Consider the following 24450-nt stretch of genomic DNA (forward strand, 5'->3'; position numbering starts at 1 on the left):
CTTTCTTTCTTGTTTTTGTTTGTTTGTTTGTTTTTTGTGACAGAGTCTCACTCAGTCACCCAGGCTAGAGTGCAGTGGCTCAATCTTGGCTCACTGTAAACTCTGTCTCCTGAGCTCAAATGATTCTCCTGCCTCAGCCTCCCAAGTAGCTGGGATTACAGGTGCGCACCACCACGCCTGACTAATTTTTGTATTTTTGGTAGAGACAGGGTTTCACCATGTTGGACAGGCTGGTCTTGAACTCCTGACCTCAAATGATCCATCCACCTTGGCCTCCCAAAGTGTTGGGATTACAAGCACGAGCCACCGTGCCCAGCATGTCTCTTATTTCAAAAGAAAGTTGTGAGAAATTTACCTCTGATTTCCAGAGTTACTCTTTGGTTCAGGATCTATTTACTTTCCTGCCAGTGTTTGGGGTTTTTTTTCTTACTTGTTTGTTTGTTGCTGTGTTTGAGGGAGTTTTGGAAGACCAAGAAGGGAACAGAGGAGTTAAACAGTGGTGTTGGCACAGCAGGGTGAAGCTGGCTGGGCAAAGGTTCCTCTGGACTGACTCCCCTGGGGCTCATCTCTGCAAAGCCCCAGGGCTGATTGTGAAGGGAGGAGTGAGGTGCTTGTTCCTTAGAGGGACAGACAGCAAATGTGGTCAGCCTTGGGGACAACAAGGTCTTTGTCACCACTACTCAGCTCTACCTTTGTAGCTCCAAAGCAGCTGTAGATAGATGGGGAAGGGCTGTGTGTCAATAAAACTTTATTTATAAAATCAGGCAGAGGGCCAGACTCGGCCCACAGGTCATGCTCTGCAGATCCCTGCTCTAGAGGGTCCTCAAGGGTCACCCATGGGGCTTGTGAAATGAGGCCACATGTCCCAGTCACTTTCTGAAGAGGAAAGAAAGGGTCGACAGAATACATGCATGCATCCACACGTGTAGTGGCATGTCTGTCTTCAGGGACCATGAGAAAGAAGCGAGGACCGCCAGGAAGGCCAGCATGCTCCTGCAACCTCACTGTCTTCTGCCCCTTGCTTCTTGCAGCCTTCATGATTATTAAAGCCACGTGGACAGTCCTCACAGCAGAGACGCCGCCTGGGGCTGCAGCCAGGGACGGCAGAGTGCCTGGGCACTTCAGTTGGAGTGGATAATGGAGCAAGTGAAAAGAATGAAAATTTATCTTCCTCTTATTTTTCAGTCCTGTCCGGGATTAAAAAGCACTCTGGTGTGGAGCCTCTGATTCATGGCTTGGCTATTCTTTGGTGGAGTTCCCTAAATATTTTGTAGCCAGCTTTGACTTGGAAATGCAGCCTTTGAAATATCTTTACTTGACCGAGAGGCCCCCAAGTGACATTAAAATAATGATTATCACATATTTTGCATTTCTTTGAAAAGCGTATTGGAATAATACCACGCGCATCGGTCTCACCGATGAAAGTGATTTAGGAGCGAGGCTCTGATTTGGAATGGATGGCGGTGGGGCCTCCCTCCACCTCCCATAAAAGGCCTGAGAAGAAGGAGGATTTCATCTTTACCACAGGGCTCTTCTGTCTGGAGGGAGCCTTATTTCTCCTTTATGCACTTTCAGGAACTCTGCTGTTTGCTGAATTTATGAAGTGGAGAGAAGAGGCCTTTGTGTGCCTGGAGCCATGTGACCCTTGGAGCTTCCCTCTGCCGCAGGACCAGGGCGCTTGACACCGACGTCCTCCATTGCCCAGAGTGTCTCCAGACGCGACGTGAAGGTGGGCGATGGCTGGGGTCTTCCCGCACAATTGCAGTCCTCCATCCGCTCACAGACGCTTGACGCTTTCTTGACCACCTGGATGCGGCAGTGACACTTCCAGGCAGGCGCTGTCGGAGCAAATAAACAGGTCCAAATCCCCACCCAGAGCTGCTGCCCATGCTTGGGGAGACACTCAGGACACAGAGGCAGATAACCTGCGCCGAGGGACTGGAGGACGGAAAGGGCTTGCTGGAGGAGGTGTACAGCAAGACGGGGTGGGACCCGGGGCAGGAATGCAGTTGTCAGCAGGACAGCCAAAGCATCCCTAGAACGTGGCACTTGGACCAAACCAGAAGGGAGTGAGGGGTACAGGCAGGCTGGCCACAGAGGCGAGGGAGCAAGCACCAGGGTCCTGAGGCAGGATGCGGGATGGTGGGTGCCCTGGAGTGGTAAGGATGAGGACAGAGAAGTGGCAGGCCCGTGAGCATTGCCGAGACCCTGCAGGTCCTCAGGGAGAAGCAGGGGCCAGGGAAGGGCTTGGGTCTGACGAGCACAAGACCTGGCTCTCTTGGTTCCCTAGAGAAGCAGGAGAGGAGGAGAGAATCCGAAGCAGCCCCCATTCCACCCACACGCCCACCCCTCCAGCTGAGGCCCAGGCCAGACTGAACTTCTTCCAGCTTCCTGAATGTTCTCTCCACCGGGGCCCATGGGCTTCCTTCCTTTCACCCAGCGACTAGCTCTTCCACAGGCCAGAGGAGCCTCACAAGGGTGAGCTTGCTGGGCGTGGACATCCACAGGCTGCATGCAGCGGGGACAGGAGATCAGCTCTTCTGGGCGCCCAGGCCTCCCTATGTGCACTCTGCCGGCCCAGCTGCTCCTCCAGGATCGGGGAGGGCAAGATCCACTCTCATGGGCTGAGGACCAAGTGGGTCCCCAGGCGGCTCTCAGGGTCACTGAGGCTTGCTCAGTTCCCGTCACCATATCCCCAACACCCCAAACGTGTGCCTCAGGCCAGAGACCCGCTTGGACCAGCCCAGCAGGAGAGCAGAGGAGGTAGGGCTGACAGCCTGGTTCTGGTCCAGTGGCGGGCAGCCTGGAGTGCCCGCTGAGGAGGCAGAGATGGCCCCGAGGGTCCTGGGGAGATACTGCCGTGCCGAGAGGGACCGAGACGAGAGGGAGGCACTGGGTGTGTTTCCTTTCACATCAGCCCTGGGCCGTCAGGGGTTCAGAGAGGTCAGCTCCTGGGCCGGCTCCTGGGAAGTGCCCAGGAGGGCTGAGGATGGCCCTGATCTGAGTGTCCCCTTAGCTCACCAGGTGGCCCAAGAAGCCCTGTAGACGCTCATCCTTGGAAGCCTGACTCTAGGCTCTGTCCACCCCGAGTCGATGTCTCTGATGACCAGCAGAGTAGCCGGAATGGGTTCAGAATGGCTGCTCAGGGGAGAGTGTTGGCGTGCGAGTGCAACCTCGAACGGGGTGGAAACCTGTTCATCATTGTGTCGCAAGCTCGGCCTGTAGTGGCTGGAGCAGGGAGCAGCAGCCAGAGGCCTTGGTCTGTCGCAGGGGCACAGGAAGGACCATCCCTATTTCTCTGAGATTCCCAAGTCCTTCCAGCTGCACTTCGGCTGGGTCAGAGCCACCCTTCAGATGAGTCCTCAGTGGCAGTTCACCCCCAGGAAACGTGACCTTGAGTCACGAGGATGGTGTTGGACCTGTGACCAAGCCCGGGCTCTAGTAGAGAAAGCTCAGCAGAGCCTTGGACCCAGTAATGGAGAAGGCAGAACATAGACAGGATGCCTGACGTGCTCTGTCCCCAGGAACACAGGAAGGGGGACACCTGGCTCCTCATCAGGGACCTCCAGGAAGATGACACATTGAACCCATCTTGGCCGCTCTGCTGGTCAGCAGAGACATCAGCTCAGGGGTGGATAGATTCCACCTTCCTTATACACTTCCTGCTCCCAAGGGCTGCCCTCTGCTGTGTATCCCACTGCAAGGCAGTGAGCACACCTGGGCAGGGCACACCTGAGCAAGCACACCCGGGAGGGCCTCCCTGGCCTTCTGGTGGCCCACCTGTTCCATGTACACCCGCTGCACAGGGTCTGGCTGAGCGCTGCTGCCTGCCCCTGGGGTGGGTCTGCGAGTGGTTGTAGACACGGGATTCTGCTCTGCAGATTGAACAATCATTCCTTCCCTGCAGTCCCCCTCAAGAACAAGAGTTGGGGGCAAGCAGAGACTCCCCCTCTGCAGCCTCAGAACTCAGCTGCTTTCATCAAACCAACTCTTGCTGCAGGCCCAGCATGAGGCCATCTGTCCATGGTGGGTCCTCTGGCTTCCAGTTCTTGGCAGGCATGCTGTCCAGCCAGAACCCCCTTAAGAAACAGGTCAGTGTGCCTGAAACCCACCCCATGGTGGAGGGAGATGGAGGGACTTCAGTCCAGTCTCACATCATCCCACTGCCTACCCTGAGGCATCACAGGCAGCCACCAGCATCTCTGCATGTGGCCTGGGACCCTGTGGCCATCTCCAAAGGGTGGGGGTCACAGTGTCGTGTGCATGTCTGCACCTCAACGCTGAGCACTTTTCAGAACTCTCATAACCCCGCATGGATTGCACGTGTGACCTTCCAGGCAGTGTCCCAAAGCTCTGTGTGTGCTGAGTCCCTTAACCTTACTACAGTCCAGTAAGGGAGGGACCGCGTGACCCCAGCTGCAAAGCAGAGCACTGAGGCACACCCAGCTGCAAAGCAGAGCACTGAGGCACACCCAGCTGCAAAGCAGAGCACTGAGGCACACCCAGCTGCAAAGCAGAGCACTGAGGCACAGGGGAGTGAAGTCCCCGGCCTGACGATGAAGAGGACAAGCAAGGATGTGAGCAGAGGCTGCTGAGGTCTGGTGCGCTTGGCCACAAGCCCTGCTGGAAAAGCACATGGGCTAGATGAGTGGATGCGAGCAGCCCGCAGGGGGAGGGTGCCCACGGGTTTAGGCTCGCCTGGTGAGGAGGCCACTCTGCTCCTTGCGGGTGGGCGGGAGGAGGATTTTAGACGCTCTCTCCTTGCCATGGCAAAACACCCCTGCTTGTCCCCCCTCTCCCTGCCAGGCCCTGCAGAGACTGCTTTCTATGCCCGAGACCTGCAGAGAGTGGGTCAATAGGGCTGGGAACAAAGGCCCCTATTGATGGGCAGAATGGATTTCTGTCAATCTCCAACCAAAACAATGGCTTTGCAAGTGGGGTTTCCATGAGCAGGAGCCATTCTCTATAGAGAGCGTGAAGAGTTTGCAAATGCCAGACCTGAGGACCTGGAGCCCGAGAGTCACAGGAAAAGCCAGGATTGTGGGGTGTCACCTTCTAAGCCAGTGGCTCTCAGAGAGGGTCCTTGGACCAGCTGTCAGCATGACCCAGGAACCTTCTAGAAATGCACATTCTCCTATCTCTGGCCTGGGGCCCACCCCAACTCCCCATTCCTGAGAGGAGATCAGGGGAAATGAGGAAAGCAGAAGATGCTAAGGCCCCAAAAGTCCACCCCGAGATGCCCCTCCTGGTCTGGAGAGAGTCAGTTTCTAGTCCGTTCGGCATCCTTGGAGGCTCAGGGAGGGGAGGACGTGTTGGTCTTGTTAAACACGCGACAGTGATCCAAACCCCGCGTCACAGCCTGGAGGAAGTGAGGCTGCAATCAGTGTGTCCTGGGACCGAGGGCTCCCAGCACCCTGGACCTAGCGAGCCTCAAGAACACAGAGGGCCTGCGGCCCTCAGTCTGCACACACGGGCCGGGCGTACCCCTCACCACCTCCAGGGGACCAGCACGTGCAGTGGCGCTGTCTGGGAATTCCGGGTGTGGAATGCAGGTGCCCTGTAGGGTGTTGAATCCCAGGCAGGCTTTCCGGCTGCATTGCTGGGAAGAGGCAGCAGGAAGGCACATGTGGCCTCGGCCAGGCTGCCCTGTGAAGCAGGATGAACGGCCTGGGGCATGGTGTGTGGTCTGTTGACCTGCCCTGTGAGGACAGAGGCAGTGGGCAGCCAGGCCTGCGGGGCCCCGTGTTCCCTGTGCCCCTGCGCCTCTCGCCTGTAATTCCGCCAGCCTGCCACGCCCCCTTCCTTCTCACCCAAACCTCCACCCCTTCCCTGTTCCAGAGAGAAGCTGGGCTTTGGAAGGAGCTGCTGAGGAGATGAGACGCTGCAGCTACCTGGCCCCCGTCAGCATATTCCCCAGAAAGGAGCATTGGTTGAACGGGAGAAAGGCAAATAAGAGGAACAGGCCCAAATCCGTCATGCGGGGTAATGAGTTGGATTTATAGAAAAAGAAACACTATGATTCCACGTAATGGCTGTTGACAGAGATTTGGGCTGTTTGTTTTAGGATATTAAACTGACAAACAGCGAGGGTTGCTGGGCTTCTGTCTCCAATTCGCGGGTGCCTATCAAAAGGTGTGCGTTTCTGGGCACCAATCAGGAGCGTGGAGATTTCCAGATGAGGAGAACATACAGAAGGGCCTAGGAGGGCCCTTTGTGACCGAGACCGGCATTTCCAACGCCTCCAGAGAAGCCCCGCGCCACAGATGAGCTAATTCCTGAAGGAAGTGGGGTGGAAAAGCTGCCTCCGTTGTTCCCAGAGAGAACAGGCCACATTTTTAAAAATTTAATTAAGGCCTTAGATCAGGTTTGCGTAATTAAATTGCTGCTGTGAGTAAGCAGTGTGATAGATGAGGTCCCCTCGGTGACACTCAGTCAGTGTGAGGTGGAAAAGGGCCCTCTGGCAGCTTCCTGGGTGATCCTGATGCTTTTAATTCCACGCCAGCGTCTCAGATGTGAAAAATGCTCTCATTCCATGCATTGTTTTGTTTTGTTTTTTAATCTTTGAAGAATGTTCCCTTCATGAGTGCAAGGAAAGAGGAATAAAACATCGATCATTTCCGTGATCTCAGGACGTGTCTACACAGCCATCTAGTTGTGCATTCCGGCTGTCTACACAGCCATCTAACTGTAGATCCTGGCTGTCTACACGGCCATCTAGCTGCACATCCCGGCTGTCTACACTGTGATGCAGGGGCAGTTGTCATTTCAGAAGGTTGCTAATGAAAAGTCAGAAATTTCCCAGAGACCCCACAAAGGCTAGAAAAATGGGCCGTTTGCATGAGAAATCCTCCATCAGCGATAACAACTTAGCAGGAGAGATTCCGTACGGTGGGAAGTGATTGTCTGGATGGTCATTTGCTTAGGGAAATTAAAAGGAGGGAGAGACCCTCAAGCTGGAGTCAGTTTTGAATGAAAACCAGGAGGACTGCATCTGGTTCTTTAAGGTAGGCATGAAAGTTCTCGGGAGAAAGAGGGGGGAGGCAAGAGGGCTGGAAAGAGGGAAGGATGGAGGACAAGAGAGAGCGGCAGGTGGCAAAGACCTTGCAACCCAAAGGAGCGGAGAACCTGAAAGCCGTCAGGTGCGGAGGAACCTCTGCTGGGGTCTGAGCCCGCATCTCTGGGGCCCTTGGGCCACGTGACTTTGAGAAGTCGATGGACACATTTCTGGGGAACAGGCAGAGAACAGGAGAAGCCAGTGTGAGCCACCTGAGAGCTGGTGGGCAGAGAGACGCCTTCCTGAGGCACAGAACTAGGAGAGTCTGGCTGGGAAGGGCCGGCCAGGGAACTGGCCAAGTCCCCCTCCTCGAGGGCTTCCGCTGCTCTTCCAGGCTGGGCCTGGCACTCGATAGCTGTGTACCAAGAGACCCCCAAGGTAAACTGAGGCCTCACTGAGCAGGAAGGACTTTCCTGTTAGGGCCATTCAAACGGGGTCAGCTTTAGAATGTGTGGAAAGGCTCAGGCACAAACGCTGTGTGGGCGCCATCTGTTAGCAGTGCTGACGGGAGACCCGTAACAGAGGAAAACCAAAGGAAAGGATGATTGATGTCATTCTCTGAACCCCAAGAAGATGGGGAGCAGTCTCTGAGTGAGAACAGTGTCCTCCACCGCTCGTGGCCCTAACACACACCTGTGGAAAGGAACCACGTGACCTCTTAGAGAACCTCTCACCTGAAACACCTGGGCCAGGCTGCCAGTTCCGAGGCCTCACAATCTCAGGGACATTGGGACACTCAAAGTGTGGCTTGTCCAGGTAGCAGCGGGTCATGATCCCCCTGTCTGTGGGTAAATGGGCCGTTCAAGAGCTTCAGGGAAATTTGCTATTTAGATGGATTAAACACTCACTCCGGAATAATACTTATAGCAGAAAATCTCAGGCCAGGCGCAGTGGCTCACTTTGGGAGGCCGAGGCAGGCAGATCACCTGAGGTCGGGGGTTCAAGACTTGCCTGGCCAACGTGGAGAAACCCCATCTCTACTAAAAATACAAAATTAGCCGGGCGTGGTAGCACATGCCTATAATCCCAGCTACTTGGGAGGCTGAGGCAGGAGAATCGCTTGAACCCGGGAGGCGGAGGTTGCCGTGAGCCGAGACCGCGCCATTGCACTCCAGCCTGGGCAACAAGAGCGAAACTCTGTTTCAGAAAAAAATAATAATAATAAAAGAAAAGAAAAAAAGAAAATCTTTACCTACAAAGCACAAGCTGGCATTTTCCACTTCTCAATGCACCCCCAGACACCCACCTTCCCATCTTCCCTGCTGGGCACCCCTGCCCTCCCCCCTCTCTTGCTCAGGCCCTCCCCTGCCCCATGCACACGTACCCTCTCGAGAGCTCCTAGAATCATGCGTTTGAATTTTTTGGCAGAGGATTCAAGTGCGCGACTCCACACTTTGGCCACAAATGTCTACCCACCAAATGAACTGGTTGGTGGGACACACGGATCTGTTTGACTAGATATGGCCCCAACATCCTCAGAAACCAGAGACCAGAGCCACCCTCTGAATTGTCACAGTGAAAAAGCAGTTTGAGGGAATCTGCAGCTCGGGCAGAAAACTGGTGGAGAAAGTGAACTTGAGTGTAGGGTTTCTTCCTGGAGGGTGGGAAGGCGGCCAGGGTCCGCTGACGCTGGAAGCGCCCTCCCCATTTCCCAGCGCGCCCAGTTCCAGGGTGATTTATGGTTGTGTTATTCATAAATCTGTTCGAAGATGTAAACAGCGAGATTGTGCCTCCGTAAGATATTAATAACTTAATGAGTCTGTGCTATTTGTTTATGTAACGGATAATAGGGTCTCTGCAGGGGCCAGATATAATATTACAATCTGGTAATTCAATGACTGCTGTTCAACACATACACAAATGGTATAAGTTTGGATCCTTAATGGCATCATTACCAGCACAGGTCTCCTCAGTGGCTGTCAGGAAACGCTTCCTCTGACAGCTTCCCTGGTGAAGCAGCAACTCCCAGGGCCAGGCCAGGCCACAGGGAGCAGAGCTGGCCTTGCGTCTCCCTGACCGTCCTCCCGGGACCTCTCTCACCCAGGCCTCTTGGGCGCCCACCAGCCCTCAGTGCCACCCCAACCCTGCTGTGCTCAGCCACCATGGGCCCTGCCGGGGCCCCCACCCCACCACTCATCTGGTCATTTCTCCCCTGCCGCCAGGCACAGCTGGACCGGCACCCGGCCCACCCCCTCTTTCTCCAAACCCCACTCATCCTCAGGCCTTCCTGCCTGCTCCCTGGGTCCCACCCTTTGGCTCCACCTCCAACTGTCCCCCAGCATTCGGGCACTGGAGTGAGGAGCTCCAATACCTGCCACTGGGACCTGGCTTGGAGGGAGGGTCGTTGAACAGGTGGTTGAGTTAAGATGAGTCATTAGGGAGGGACCGGATCAAATAGGGAGGTGTCCTATAAGAAGAGGTGATTTTGACACAGATAAAAAGGGAGCGGGAGGGGACGTGAAGACTTTACGCACCAGGGGAGAGGCCTGGGGCATGTTCTCCCTCAGAAGGAGCCAGCCCCGCCCACACCTTGATCTAGAATTCCGGCCTCCCGATCCACGAGGCAGTCCCTTGCCGCTGTGTAAGCCCCCTGTGCGTGCATGGTACACGGCCCTTGGCCCCCTGGTCCACAGTGGCTCACTCTTGGCTCCCTGAGCCCCTCATCCAGGGGGGTTAACGGGAGGCTGCACTCAGAGAGCTCATTCTCTGTGCAGCCCCAACCACAGAGACCAGGCTGGTGTTGGAACCGGGTACGGGGCCTCCCTCGGCGCTGAGACCCTGGGCCTCGATGCACCCAGCCTGGCGCTGTAGGACCCAGGGCTCTCCTTGGGGTCTGGCAATTGCGTAAACCAAACCGGGCGGGGTGGGTGGGGAACCAGGTGGCTATGGTCCTGGCCGCTCCCAGGAGGAGAGACAGATGGGCTGGAGGCTCTGAGGTGAGGGGTGGGAGATGGTAAGGATCCCATCAGAGCGCTCTGCAGGCTGCAGGCTGTCATGAGAATTAAGCAGCTTCAAGCCCAAGAAGTTCTGTGCCTGTGTGCGGGGTAAGTGGGGTAGAGGGTGCCTATCCTGCAGGGGATCAGGCAGGTTAAGTTAAAAGACTCTGAGCCTTTTCCCTTTCCCGAGGGCAGAGGGGGTGGTCAGCGGTCTGTCCCCAGCCTTCTGCCCACCCTCCAGCCCTCACCACACCCTTTTCCTCCCTCTCTGCCACTGAGAGGCCACAGCTCAGCTGTGCTCTGGACCCCGTCCCCACCAGCCTCAAGGGCTTCTCTCTGTATCCAGAAAGAAGGATGACGGCTTCCTTCAATTACATTCATCTGAAGTTAAGAAAAGAAAAATAAAGGAAAAAAAATACCCAGTCACCATTACTCAGAATGACAAGGCTGCATTTGATTAAGCTCTGAAAACGTGAGATCCTTTATTGAGAGATTCTTTCACTGCTCAGCTGCAGCACACAGCCTGGGAGGGGCCTTGTCACTTGGGGCTGGTGACAGCCTCTTTGAGGTGGCATCTGCCTCCCTGGCGCGGTGTGCCCTCCTGCCAGGGCACGGAGGGTTTCTCATCTTGGCACTTCTGACATGTGGGGCCGGACCATCTGCCATTTTGGGCGTCCTGATGCTCAGATCATCCCTGCCTCCACCTACCAGATGCCAGTCACCCAGCAGCACAGCTGCCCCAAGTCCTAACACCAAAAATGTCCCCAAACCCTGGCAGGTGTCGTTTGGAGCAGCATCACCCCGCTAAGGCATCCTTCCCATTCGGGGCCCCGCCCTGTCTTCCAGCCTCATATCTCTCCATGACTCCCTCCTCTGGGCTGAGTCTGACCCCTGCACATACACCCCTCTTTTCTTCTCCAGGATCAGTTTCCCCATCTGTAAAATGAGGGTGATGCTGGCCATCTTGCAGGACTAAGGTGGAGGTGGACTGAGGGTCTGACCGCCCCATCTGGATTGTAAGGAGAGGGTGCCTTGTAGGACTCTGCCCTTCTCATTACGAGACTTTGCACAGTGGTCCTGCTGGGCACCAGATACACGGAGAGGATGGAACGCCTCCGTCCTCAGGAATCTGAAGGCCCTGAAGCAGCATCACTTACAGGTTATGAGTGTCGTAATTGTCTCCTGATGGGCTGGGAAGGAACCGATGGCAGGAAAAGGAAGACTGGCCACTGGGGAGAACTTGGGCTACAGCAGGACGGCCTGGGCTGAGCCGAGCTTGGCTGCTGTGTCTCTGGGGATCTCCTGTTCTTCGGTGAGGCCAGGCAGTCACGGGATGGGACCAGGGCTTCTGTGAGTCCCCCGTGCCCACAGCTTCTCCAGCGCCGCCGTCTGAGGACCGTCCTCCTGAGCCGACCTCCTTCCGCCTCTTTCCAGGGCTTCTCCTGGCTGCCCGCCTGCCTGGTAACATTGGGCCTCATTTTCTTTGAAGATGGCTGTTGAGTTGTCTCTTTCCTGTTTATATGTGAGCTGCAGTGTGAAACAGCTACTAATTCAGATTTTTACTGTGGATAAACAAATACAGAAAATTAACAGATGTGTTTTGCAGATGCACTCAGCAAAAATAACATCCGTCATGATGGCAGGCATGGAGGACGGAGCCATGAGGAGGCCCTGAGGGCCCGAACCCAACATCCACAGTGGGAAATGGGCTCACCCGAGATGCCAGAGAGGGTGGCAGAGTGTGACGTGGCCAGGTTAGCCTCCTGGACCAGAAGGCAGAGCTGGAGAGGGACACAGGGCAGGAACACGTGGAGCCCAGAAGGGCAGGGAGCTGGAGCCCGGATTGGACCAGGTGGCCATGAGTTCATCTGGAATCCGGCGTGGCAGAGACCCCAGGCTGGAGGCAGGGGAAGACTCTGTAGAGGAAGTTGGACCGGAACCTGTGGATTTCAAAGTGCATCGGGAGGCCAAGGGCCTGCAGAGATTTGGACCTCAGGAATGGAATGGGGACTAGACCTCTCAAGGCAGGACAGAGCCCCCGGGGATGCCCCAGCCATGACAAGCCAGGACAGAGCCCTCAGAGACACCCCAGCCACAATAGGTCTATGTCTGCATCCCAATTCAAGATGCGGAGAAACCTCCGAGCTTCTCGTGCCTTAGGAAAGGGGGTGAGCAGGGCAGGTCCCTGGAAAGGACTGAGGAGGAGAACGCGGCAGGTGCACCCCACAGCCCTGGTGCCTTTATCAACTCCTCCTTGTACACTGGAGCTGGTGTGAGGGTGTGAGTCTATTTCTGATTCTTGAAGTTTAAAGGGCTCTGCCCAGAGCCTCTTCCCTGGGATGCTCTGAGCAGCAGGGGCCTTATTCTGCTCTCTTCCCCCAGCTCTGGCCAGCACTGGGTAGGAGAGGGGCCCTGCGCTGGGCTCTTCTGACAGCCAGCCACAAAATTTTGGAGGGGCTAGGGCCCAGGCTTGAACAGAGTCCAAACCCACGTGCTACAGGCAACCCCGCAGATTCACAGGGTTCTCACAGCAAGGGCAGAGCCAGGCCATGCTGCAGAGACAAGCCTGGCTATATTCATAAGTTAGGGTTCTTCTGCTCATTTATTTGGTTGTTTGCATACAGACTTTTCATTTTGCTTTAATTTATTTATTTATTTATTTATTTATTTATTTATTTATTTATTTTTGAGACTGAGTCTCGCTCTGTCATCTGGGCTGGAGTGTAGTGGTGCAATCTCGACTTACTACAACTTCCACTGCCCAGGTTCAAGCAACCCTCCTGCCTTAGCCTCTCGAGTAGCTGGGATTACAGGTGCCTGCCACCACACCTGGCTAATTTTTGTATTTTTAGTAGAGACGGGGTTTCACCATGTTGGCCAGGCTTGTCTCAAACTCCTGACCTCAAGTGATCCACCCATCTTGGCCTCCCAAAGCACTGGGATTACAGGCCTGAGCCACTGCTGTATTCTTACTCTATTTATAAACATTTGCCGTAGTCTCCTAATTTTAACAAGTAAGCATGTGGGACTTTCATGTTTCTCTCTTGCTGAAATTTTTTTTAAAAAGGCTTTTACCATTAGTTTCCCTTCTCTGGGTCACAGTTTCCATAAACATCAGGTCTCTGTGTTTCCCCCAAAATATCTGAACCCCTTTACTCCCCCACACGATGTATAACACACACACACAAGTATGTACATGCACACTCACAAACATACACATACATGTAGTCACACACATTCCCTTACGTGTGTGCATTTGCACAGGCATAAACACACATACAAAACACACTGGCACCCATGCACGCAGACATACTGTCACTCGCCCGTGCACGCAGGCATACGGTCACACACACGTGCACGCAGGCATACGGTCACACACGCGTGCACACACACACGCACACACTGGTTTATCCCCTGGAGCCTAGAAAACCGTCGGGCAAGCACTGAAGAAACCATCAATGAGTGAATGGAGGGCCTTCTTCCTCTTCCTCTTCCTCCGAATGCAGGTCTGGGCTTGGGGAGGAAACATTCTCCACGAATTGTATTTCTCTCATGTGAAAGGAGACATAGCCTCCTGGGGATACTTTAATTTGCCTTTTCTTTCAGAAGGGACTGTCATGCAGAGGGAGCTTTCATCTAATCTAATTTTACCCCCAAATAAAATAAGACTCAAAGCATATGAGAACTAGGGAGAAAATGGCTTGGTTCAAGCCTGACATCCAGTGCCTGTGGAAAGGGAGGGGCGGAGGGGAGAGCAGGGATGGGGGATCACGAGCCTCGAGGCCTCTGTGCTGGTGGCCCTGACTCTTCCTGCTCATGCAGCCAGGAATGGGAGAGTGGCCAGGAGCGGGCAGCCATGTTCCTGTTCGGGGGGGCGTCCCCTGCTGGGGAGCTCCTTAAAGCCTGCCCCAGCTCCGACGCAGAGTCCATCTATCACAAACACAGGAGTGAATTCCGGCTGCAGCAGTCATCGCCCCTGGCTCTCCTTCTGGGTCTTGGGCTGCTGTGCCAAGACCTTGCCTGGGACAGTCAGAACCCTGGACAGGCGATGCCTGCACCTTCTTTGGGCAAAGCTACATCCAGCTCTTACCCAACCCAGGCAAAAGCAGTTGCCTGGAGCCTGGGGTTCTGGTGGGCATCGCAGGGGATGGCTTTGCCAGGGTCCACACCAGCAGGGTGGACAGACCCATGGTGGTGACAGACCCCATGTCGTGTGGCTGGGATGTGAGGGGTGTGTGCTGCACAATTGTGATTGTGGGGAGTGTGCGCAGCTCTGGATCCTCCTGTTTTCCTTAACATCATCCTCTGAACATTTGCAGTTAGAAATTCTTCAAAAACATCATGCTAGTAGCTGCTTAAGGATGTATAGAGTACAGGTGATTCGGATTAGTGCCTCTTCATTCATCTGATGAAAATTCACTGTTTTCTTCCATGGACGTACAAGGTGGCAAAAGTGAGGGGAAGGTAGATAGAAGAGAAACCCACCCTCTCTTCCAGAACATCAATCCCAGAGGGAGGAGACGGAGAAGCAAGTGGACGAATAAGTGCACAAGGTCCTCCTTTGTCTGTGACCTGTTACGAAAAGATAACACAGGATTATGAGGCAGAGATAAACCAGAGGACTTTAGGCCAACAGCCATTATCTCCTGCTAAGCATTGATGGGTTAATACTTTGTAAAACGTCTCTGAGTGCATCTCAGATTATGTCCTCAAGATAAATTCCTAGATGCGATATTACTGGCATAGAAGTATGAATATTTTATGGTTTGTTTGTTTGTTTTGAGATGGAGTCTTGCTCTGTCACCCAGGCTGGAGTGCAGTAGTGTGATCTCGGCTCACTGCAACCTCCACCTCCTGGGTTCAAGCAGTTCTCGTGCCTCAGGCTCCTGAATAGCTGGGATTACAAGCACCCGCCACCACACCGAGCTAATTTTTTGTATTTTTAGCAGAGACGGCGTTTCACCATGTTGACCAGGCTGGTCTTGAACTCCTGACCTCAGGTGATCTGTCCATCTCAGCCTCCCAAGGTGCTGGAATTACAGGCATGAACTACCACGCCTGGCCATGTGGTTCTTAACAGACATCGTTCGGGCGACACTCACCCCTGTCCATCCTCTGGTGATCACTTCCGGGAAGGCACCAGCTCACCTGAGCACCTACTTTCCTGTTTTGACATTGTCCTGTGGATTCCCCTGCACTTTGTTTTACACATGGACCCAAACCTCCCACCGCAGTCTCTGCAACAGGAATACGACTCCACTCTGTGTGGGGACCCTCTGTCCTCCACGGGGTCAGGCAAGCTGGAAACACGGTCAGATGTTTCTAAGCCCACATTATCATTGTTCAAATCTCCATCCGTTGGTAACACATAAAGGAGGCAGGCACCAACTCTCCACAAAGCTTGATTTTTAATAAAACAAAACCCACCTGGTGCAGGGGGGTCATGACGGCAGGTGAGCCACTGTGTCCCTCACCTGTGCCATGGCAGGCATAGCTCATCCGTCAGAGCACCCCAGTCCACCGTCCTGAACAATAGCGATGTTGGAAATGAGGAATCCATGCGGGAAACCTCATCAAGTAATGGGATGAAAGCAAGAAACCACATTTCTGAAATAACCAGCCTGGCAATGCCCAGCATGGGGAAGATATGCTATGGTGGAAACCACATAATGGCACGCCCCGGCAGGCAGGACACCAGGACAACCACTGGGGAAACTGTTTCAGTGGACAGACCAGCAACAACCAAGCAATTCAAGATCCAAGAACCCCAGGCCAGGCCATGGAAGAAGATAGGAGGAATGCCTGAGACCCCGCTGTCCATGACAGCAAGGGTGTCGGCAACAACGCAACGCCCATTAACTGTCACCGGGACAAGGTGGGGGTCATGCCCGCATGGCTGCATTCTGCACTGGGGCGAGGGGCACACCATGCCACACACAACCAGGATCACAGACAAGCAGGAAACATCACAGAGAGAGGAGAAGACCTCAAGTCACAGAAGAATAGAGTCAAGGCAGTCCCACCTAAATAAAGTTTTATAGCATGAATGTGTATTGTTTATAGACAAAAATCAACATGGCGAGACTAAAGACAAACAAAGGAATGGCAAGGTGGCCGGGCGCTGTGGCTCAAGCCTGTAATCCCAGCACTTTGGGAGGCCGAGACGGGCGGATCACGAGGTCAGGAGATCGAGACCATCCTGGCTAACATGGTGAAACCCCATCTCTACTAAAATACAAAAATCTAGCCGGGCGAGGTGGCGGGCGCCTGTAGTCCCAGCTACTCGGGAGGCTGAGGCAGGAGAATGGCGTAAACCCGGGAGGCGGAGCTTGCAGTGAGCTGAGATCCGGCCACTGCACTCCAGCCTGGGTGACAGAGCAAGACTCCGTCTCAAAAAAAAAAAAAAAAAAAGAAAGAAAGAAAGAAAGAAATGGCAAGCATTCCATTGCCAGGATGGGGGCAGCCTTTGGTGGGGATGGGAACAGAGGGGGCGGCACTCAGGATGGTAGAGATGATGCCAAGTGCTTGTCCTCAGACTGTGTGGAGGGTTGGTTGTACTCATAGCACCCTGACTCCAAAAGCCTACATCTGAGTCGACACATGCTCTTTTTTATCTATGAAATGTTTATTAAAAGCAATAAAAAATAAAATAAGGGGGAAAAGAAGCTCTATCTCGGAAGAGCTGCATCATTCTCAAAGGAGGGCATGGAAAATTGTTCCTTGGCTTTGAGAAGGAAGAGACAGGAGACGATGAACAGAAGGACATAGCCCAGGCGCAGTGGCTCACGCCTGTAATCCCAGCACTGTGGGAGGCTGAGGCGGGCAGATCACCTGAGGTCAGGAGTTCGAGACCAGCCTGGCCAACATGGCTCCTTAGCTCCTGTGTGGGTGCTTCTGTGGACAGTATAGGGGGCCGACTCCCTACCTAGGTCCACCTGTACTGGACACAGTTGGCTTACATTGACCACAAAGCCATGCTGACACCAGAAATTACCTGGACAAGAGGCTCCAGGACACGGGAGTTCCTACAGGCATGAGACCAGGGTTTATGAAACACACATGTTTCTCAATTAAAGTCTGGGCGATAGAATAAGATGCCCACATTGGACAGTAAATGAAGGAGACTGTAAAAGCGCACGCCTCTGTGGCGCCCCCTAAGGGTCCTGCAGTCCACATCTTGATTTTTGGTAGGAAAATCCCTTTCAGCAGCAAAGGCCCCAGTGGACGAACAGTCAGTCGTCAGCCTTGGCCGCCTCCTCTGAGGTCTCATCATCGCAGAGGCAAAGCTGGTGGAGGGTCCGTTTTTTGCTTCTCCTCCTAGGCTGGACGGAGCCCTGGGTCCCAGTTCTACTTGTGAACATACCGAGCTGGTGCTGAAATCACACGTAATCCCTCTGAAGTCTGAGGAGCAGAAGTGAACATTCTCCTGCCTCAGCCTCCTAAGTAGCTGGGATTACAGGCCCCTGCTACCACGCCCGGCTAATTTTTGTATTTTTAGTAGAGACAGGGTTTCACCATGTTGGTCAAGCTAGTCTCAAACTCCTGACTTCAGGTGATCTGTCCGCCTTGGCCTCCCAAAGTGCTGGGATTACAGGCATGAGTTACTGCACTCAGCCTACATCTTGATGGAGGAACTGTTAGATTTCTGTTTCCTCAGTAACAAGAGAAACACCTTATGGGACATTAATGAAGTAGCCAAGTGACTCTTGGAGGGAGGAAAAGTAAAATAGAAGGGAAAGGAAGGGAAGGGAAGGGAAGGGAGAGAAAGAAGGAAGGAAGGAAGGAAGGAAGGAAGGAAGGAAGGAAGGAAGGAAGGAAGGAAGGAAGGAAGGAAGGAAGGAAGGAAGGAAGGGGGAGGGAGGGAAGGAAGAGGGAGGGAGGGAACGGAGGGAAGGAAGGTGACGTGGGAGTTCTGTCCCTGCCCTCAAGGGGCTCCTTGTCTGGCCAAGTGGGAGACACTGGCTCTCTTCACCCTGCCTTTTTCCCTCCCTCTGAGGACTCTGGAGGCCTCTGCATGGACCTGACCCCAGCAGCCCCTCCGGCGTAGGGAGCAGTGGCTGTTGGTAGCACAGGCCTTATTTAAACTTTTTCCATGTAAATAACCAATAGTCATAAAAAGGAAAATTGCATTTGCTTTGAGTGGGCAGAAGATACATTTAAGTCAAAATGAGGAATATTCTCCAAGCGTGGCTTCAGCTCATGAATAACAACACTATATTACTTTTTTTTTCCAGGCTTTCAGCTCGACAGAGCTATTTGTCCTTGCATACCAATGCAACAAATTATATTATTTAATGAAAAATGCGCCAGCCCCAGCTTCTGAGGCAAAGTCTCCCTGTATCAGTGACATTATCATTAATGCATCAGAACCCACGGATCAACCCAGCCTCTGTCGATGGCCATGCCGAGAGGGACAGCTCATGGAGCCCAGCGCCCAGCAGATGCCTCACAGATGCCCGTGTGCTCACCGATGCAGATCTGGGGCTGCTTAAGGGAAACTTCTTGTGGCTGGAGCCGCCCCAGGGCCCCAGGTGACCAGCCTGGCATTGTTCTGGTAAGAGCAGAAGTGAGGCTTTGATCAAAGCTTCTCTGGGATTCCCAGGCGCCCTTCGTTTCAGGGGTCTGCAGGGTGGGGCTCTCCCACTTCTTCCCACAGGCTTGTTGGCTCACTCACGCGTGCAATCCCATGTCTTCGGCCAGCGCACGCCTGCAGCACTCACATGCGCTTACCAATCTTCCTGCTGGAGGACACAGGGCTGGGTCTTGTTCAGCTGCAAAACACAAAGATGCGGGCCCACTCCATGCAGGACACTGAGTGCCTGCCGTGCACCCTGAACTGGCCTGGAGGAGGCACTCGGGGCACAGCCAGGCCAGGAGCCACTGGTCTGACTGCCCACCTGCCCAGGGAGTCAGTCCTGCCACAGCTGGGAGGTCAGACAGCAGCACCTCATCTGGAGGAGCTGATGGATTAGCATCTCCAGGCAATTCCAGCCCTGTGGTCAGTGCCGTGAGAGGCCACAATTCGGGCCATGTTTCCTGATCACCTACTCTGTGCTACGGTGGGGTAAGAGGTAGGAGGGAGGAGGCACAAGACATAGGCAGATGGTGGCCACCCATGGAGGCTCTGCTACCCCCTGCAGCCCCAAGCCATTCTTCCTGGAACCCTCAAGACCTGGCTGAAATGCAACTGCCTCTTCCAGGGAGCCCTCCAGGACTCCCGCTGGCAGTGATGTTTTTTCTCTATCGTCTGCTGCTCTGCAAGTGAAACCTCCTCTGCGAGGGGCAAGTCTATGGCACATTTTAACTCCTAGTTACTTGGCAGAGTTTTACTCCCACGAAATAGATGTGAAAACTGAGATCTGGCAAATTCAAGCCCTCTTTGAGGACGACCGCTTGCAAACGGCAGAACAGGGGCAGGACTGCACATCTTCTGTCTCAGGACAAGCTGGTTTGAGGGGTCGGTTCACAAAACTTCTCTTTTCACACCTGCATCGCTCAGGGCTGAGGGGGGGTGCCCAAGATTCGGGACTTCCAGTTTTATAGCCAGAAAAGTCCTTGGAAAACCCGGATGCATTGGCTTTCTCTTTCTCCTCGTTCAGAATGACGTGAGGTATGAAGAATCCAGGAGGATGGACGTTAAATTAAAATACACACAAATAAACAAGCAAACTACCAGCAAACTACCATCAAAAGACATGCTCACTGCTGCTGGAGCGAGGTCCACAGGCATGCCTAGCTCTGCAGCCCCACTGGTCCCCCAGTGCTGAGCACGAGGAAGGCTCCTCACTTACACCAGCCCAGCGGTGCCGGTGAGGAGGAGCTGGTCAGGAGGAGTCCTGATCCGCAGGCACCAGCTCCCGTAGTGTGAGTCACACTTGCCCAGCTTCCCCTCTGCCTAGGAAGGCACCCCACTGTAGCCCTGGCCAAAAGCTAGTGTCAGGGTTCAAGAGTGGCATTGTATGTGGACCTTCATGGAAAAAAAAGTGTGGGGAGAAGGTTTCTTCCTCACTTCCCCCGACTTTGTGCTACCTTTTTCTTTTCTGTTTTGTTTTTTGTTTTTGTTTTTTTTTGTTTTTTGTTTTTTGTTTTTTTTTTGAGATAGTGTCTTGCTCTATCACCCAAGCTGGACTGCAGTGGAGCAATCTCGGCTCACTGCAAGCTCCGCCTCCCGGGTTCACGCCATTCTTCTGCCTCAGCCTCCCGAGTAGCTGGGACAACAGGTGCCCACCATCGTGCCCGGCTATTTTTTTATTTTTTTAGTAGAGACAGGGTTTCACCGTGTTAGCCAGGATGGTCTCGATCTCCTGACCTCGTGATCTGCCTGCCTCGGCCTCCCAAAGTCCTGGGATTACAGGCATGAGCCACCGCACCCGGCCTTCCTACGGGACATTGGCCAACAACAGTTTTAGAAGATGCAAGCGCTGCCTGTCTTCCTGACTTTGATGCCTCGTGGAACACTGCAGCCTGGATAGTTCCTGTTCGAAAATAGGGAGATTTGGAGTCCTTCACTCCTTCCTGCCAAGTGCGCCCAGATCAGTGTGTGCTGACTGGTGGCCCCAGAGAGCCAGTGGTAGGCTCTGGCTGCAGGAGTGACAGGTAGGGAGGTGAGGCCCGCCGGGAGGTTCTGTTTCTCCCAGACCTCCCACCCCTTCCAGGGATGGAGACCTTCTGTGCCTCTAACAGCCCAATTCTGACTCCTAAAAATTTACACCGTTCATCATAAATTTCCACAACTAATGCTTTTCCCTTAAATAAGCGTTGAAATGTATGGGTGATCATGGAAATCTCTCATCACATGTGAGTCCGAGCCATGAAAACGGTGAAGCAGGAATTCTAATTTTTAATGAAAGAGCTGACCCAGGCTGAGTCATAAAAGATCAGACGCTGCCGTGTCTGTTTGTCTCGGGGTGCACCCATTCCTTCTTACCCTGGTGAGGAGTGGTCTTGATTCTGTGATTCTGCCAGCAACTGTGAGCTCTGTGCTTCTCTGCAGAGCCCACTGCTGAGCCAGCTAAGGCACCAGGAGGTGCAGAACCAGGGGCCCTGGGTCACTGTCTCGGCATCCCATGCTGTCCTACCCTATGGAGGGGCTGCAGGAGACCTTGACACACCTAGGCCTGTCCCTGGAGCACAATAGGTCTTCAACCCCCTTAGCTGAGCAACGTGCCTGCACTGCAAGCCCAGAGCACTGCCCTCAACACAGAGGACAAGGAGAGCCATTCTATGCTCCCAGTCATTCCTTCCTCAGCTCAGCCCTCTCTACCCTGCTCCCGCCAGCCATCGAGACAGTGAGGTCTTCATGGCCAGAGATCTCTGCCAAGCCCCCTGCAGCAGAGCTTCCACACCAGACACACAGTGGGTGCAACGCACACATCGGGAAATGACGTGAGGGCAGGACTTTCTCAGCCCTGGCTGGAACCCGGGTTCCACACTCACCGTGCCAAGAATCCACTTAACCTCTCTACACCTGTATTTCCTCACTGAGAGGTTGAGGTCACAAGGCCAACACAGGGTCGCTTCCGGGATTTAATGAAACAATATGGATCAAGGCCCAGCCCACCATCAGTGCTGTCACGAGTGGCTTTCCCCTGCATGTTCCCTGCTCCTGAACATCTGCTAACCTTGCTTTCCGATGTGAGCAGGGAGTTTCTCTACCTGAATAATCCAACCGCTGGACCACGGCACACTGACGCTGAGAAAGTCAGCGTGTTCCGTAACCTCAGTACCACTGAACAGGAACTTAGATGGATACAGGGTACTCAGGAAGTGCTGCATGACCATGTAAAGAAATGGATGTGGACAAATCCACAGATTCCGTGAATAATATGGAGCTGAATTAAGTGTACAGTGAAGCCCTCATTTTACAGGGTATTGAAAGCAAATATCTACAGAGATTGGATCACTCACCCAATATGGCCAGGAAGAGACTGGCAGAGCCAGTGCTGGGCTGACCAGGGGAAGTCCCACAGGACTCCCAACTTCTAAGCCGAAATTACACAGGAAATGCACTTTTAAAGATTATCAAATCAGGGACACTTCAGTGAAGATTCAGCCCAAGCGGCAGGCTTCTTTTCTAACCCCAAACTCCATGGTCAGCAAATAAACACCACTTTTATTGGCATCCTCCATTCCCAGCTCTTCTACAGACACCATACAGCCAAGACAACTGTGTTTTGCCCTACAGCCTGCCTTCTCATGATGTTCTCTCTACAGCCTGATGACAGCCTTCCTTCCCATGATGTTCTGTTTTACAGCCTGACAGCAACCTCCCTTCCCATGATGTGCTGCCCAGTAGCCAACAAGCCTATCTTCCCATGATGTTCTGCTCTACAGTCTGACAACAGTCTTCCTTCCCATGACGTTCTGTCCTACAGACTAACAAGAGCCTTCCGTCCAATGACGCTCTGCCCAACAGCTAACAACAGCCTTCTTTCTCAAGATGCTCTGCCCAACAGCTGACAACAGCCTCCCTTCCCATGATGCTCTGCTCAACAGCCAACAACAGTCTGCTTCCCATGATGCTCTTCCCTAGAACCAGCAACAGCCTGTCTTCCCATGATGCTCTGCCCTAGAACAAACAAGATTCTGCCCTCCCATGATACTCTCCTTTAGAACCAACAACAGTCTGCCCTCCCATGATGCTCTCCCTTAGAACCAACAGCAATCTCCCCTCCCGTGATGAAGGAAGCATCCCATGATGCTCTGCTCTACAATCTGACAACAGCCCCCTTTGCTTTGCTTTACAGCCTGACAACAGTCTTCTTCCCATGATAATCTGCCCCACAGCCTGACAAGAGCCTCCCTTCCCATGATTCCCTGCCCAACAGCTGACAACAGTCTGCCCTCCCATGATGCTCTTCCCCAGAACCAACAACAGTCTGCCCTCCCATGATGCTCTGCCCTACAGCTGACAGCTACACCTCCCTTGGCACCAGGATTTGCCCCCAGTCTGACAGCAGCCTTCCTTCCCAGCACGTCTTGCCCTGGCCTGGGCAGCGTTGTCCGAACCCACATGAGGGTGGTGTCGGTGCTGCCCACGTCCCAGCCTTGAGGTCAGCCAGCCACAGAAGCAGCAGCTGTGGGGACAAGCTTCTGTGCGCAGCTCTGCTGTTCACCAGCTGTGTCCTTCAGAAAGCCCTGGAGCTCTCTGGGCCTCAGGTGGCCTTTCGGAGCGTAGACAAGGCCAAGAGCTCTGACCTCAGATGGCCATGGCAGGCAGGGTCCGTCAGTGACTAACGATACTTGCAGCAGAGACATGGCAGGGGCACAAACCATCTTGGGACCCTGGGAAAGAAGAGAGGGTGGGTGGATTCCACAGTCTTATGAGGTCACAATGCACAGGGTTTGTTGGGTGACTGGGTGCAGAGGGTGACAGAGGAAACCGTGAAGGAGTCCTGGGTCCTGAAGTGGCAACTGTGGAGGTCGCTGTGTTCCATCCTGTGCTGCAGACCCAGGGCCGGGCCACAGAGCTCGGGAGAGGGGCGGGAAGAGGGTGCAGGGAGGAAAAGGGGCCAGGTGCTCTGCCCACACACTGAGTCTGAGGAGCCGTCCAGGAGCAGAGGGCTGGAAGGTGCTGGAACCTGGGGGGCTCGTGGCTCAGGAGGGGGCTGAGCATCCTCAGCAGAGGGAAGCCCTGGGATGGGCAGGCCGAGGAGGAGGGCCTGCAACGAGCCCTCTGCCATACTTTGACTATGTGGCCAGGGAAAGGACCGAGGCATTGCAGCTGCCCCCACTAGCGCTGCAGAAAGTGCTTCAGAGGCCTTCTCACAGCAGAGAGGGAGGGCAGGGAGGAGCATGGGAAGAGCAGAGAGCAGGCTTGGCTTCAGAGGCGGGGCCCAGGCTCTGCTCTGTGGGTTGCTAACTCCGCCCCCAAGAAAGCCACCCTGGCCCTCCAGCCCTGGGGACAGAGACACTCAAACAGGTGGCTGTGCTGCCATCACATCTGGGTGTCTTCACACATGAGCATGACAGTGGAACTCTCTCCCCCTAGGCTTTCTTTCATTTCAAAAGCTCCTCTCGCTTGAGGGCTGGTCCTGGGCTGGGTGCCGGCGCCGAGCCACGCGTGTGTTTTCTTAATGCACGCACCCAAGCTCTGAGGAATGTCTCATTGTTCTTGTCCCACGTCACAGATGAGTCGACTGGGCTGGGGAGCTCATGTGGGAAGTGGAGAAGCCAGGATTCAGGCTCAGGTACCCTCACTCTCCCGGTGGGCCACTCTGCCTCTTCCCGGGGCCTACTCGCCCATGGGTGTTTAGGGGGTGCCTGTGATGTGCGGTGCCTGGAACCTGGAGCTGGGGAAGCAGAGAGAAAGTCAGATCCTTCTCAGACAGGAAAGAGACAGGACTCCGCAGGGTGGAGAGGATTTTCTGGAGGACGAGGGAGCACTCCTTTCTTCCTGGGGCTGGAGGCAGGTGGGCACCTGGAAGCCTGAAATTCAAGACTGAGAAGATGTTCCCCAGT

The sequence above is a fragment of the Piliocolobus tephrosceles genome, chromosome 19 (assembly GCF_002776525.5).
Source record: "Piliocolobus tephrosceles isolate RC106 chromosome 19, ASM277652v3, whole genome shotgun sequence".
Lineage (NCBI taxonomy): Eukaryota > Metazoa > Chordata > Mammalia > Primates > Cercopithecidae > Piliocolobus > Piliocolobus tephrosceles.